The sequence below is a fragment of the Corvus brachyrhynchos genome, unplaced genomic scaffold, assembly GCF_000691975.1.
Source record: "Corvus brachyrhynchos isolate BGI_N302 unplaced genomic scaffold, ASM69197v1 scaffold90, whole genome shotgun sequence".
In the NCBI taxonomy this organism is placed as follows: domain Eukaryota; kingdom Metazoa; phylum Chordata; class Aves; order Passeriformes; family Corvidae; genus Corvus; species Corvus brachyrhynchos.
This window is the reverse complement of record NW_008236932.1, coordinates 5,551,329-5,552,629: the sequence shown is the minus strand read 5'-3', so window position 1 is coordinate 5,552,629 and position 1,301 is coordinate 5,551,329.

The window sequence follows — 1,301 nt, the reverse complement described above, 5'->3', positions numbered from 1 at the left end:
TAACTTCATAACTTACACTTTACAACATTTTAGTTATGTGGGACAGGCTTGCTGAAGATTAATCACTTTCTTTCATCCAGAATCTAGCTGATGGATAAAAAAAGGCATTATTCATTCCATTGTGAGAACATAAAAGCTGTGTCTGAATAACAGCAGATGGAAAGAAACAGCAAATTCTCACTCTGGAAAATAGGGGCTGAGACACTACCATCATTTCTCATACTGCTAAATCCTGCAGTGGCAAAAGTAGAAGTTAACTTGTGCTAGCTGGAAGGTTTTGATTTTTAAGTCTTTCAGTCAAGAAAGGTATTTCTAGCAGAGTCCAGAACATTCCTGTTTCAGCCCACTCTGCAACAGGTGAGAGGTTCAGTGTGAATTGTATTGGACAGTTTTCTGGAGGACAAGTTGAAACAATGATCATGGTCCATTACAAACTTTTAATCTCAAACACAAGCCATTGCCACAGACTTAAAAACTCTCCCCAGTGTATACTTCTACTCCTATTTACTCATCCTTCAAATTAAACAGTAAACACTATATCTTGACACCGCGTTTATGAAGAAAGTGTCCTGTAAGGCAAGAGTTGTTCCCACTTATGAAATTATATTCTTGGACTTGCTCTCTGCAAGGCAAGTTGGAAACCTCGAACACAGAGGTACTCTGTTGATGTTGTACTGTAGGGAGGGTAAATAAAACCCATGCTTTTCATGACTTGAGAAACATTTGAGTGCTTTCTAAATTGGTTTCTCTGAGCTCTCCAAGTTTGTAGTATGAGGAAAATGAATCATGTTAATGGGAGAACTTAGAGAAGCCATGGTTTCACGATTGTTAGTTCAGAGTGTCCTTTTCTGTTACCTTAATTTTCTTGGAAGCTTTCTGGTATCACTCTTTTTTATCTCCCAGTATCTCTGCCCCAAGTGAAAGCATTCAGTCCTTTGTATCACTGGCAACCTGCCTGAACATGCTGCTGCCTTTCCACATTCCCACCTATTTGAGATCCTTTTCTATACTCATTCTGCTGGTGGTGCTTACTTCAAATTACCATCACTGAAGTGCATCAAATCACAGGGACAGAACGTCACCATCACAGTCGGCAGGCCATGGATACCAAGGGAACCCCAACATCTATGTTCACTCTTGGGCAGGGAATAACATCAGGAGAGGCTTTATCCCTAAGGGCCACCTTCAGGATGAAATCCAGCTGCAGCACAGCATCTCCTGAAGCCTTGCTCTCCACTTGTGCCTAACTCGGGAGAAGACTTGAGGCAGGACTGCCGTCTGTCCGGGAGAGGATTTACTTC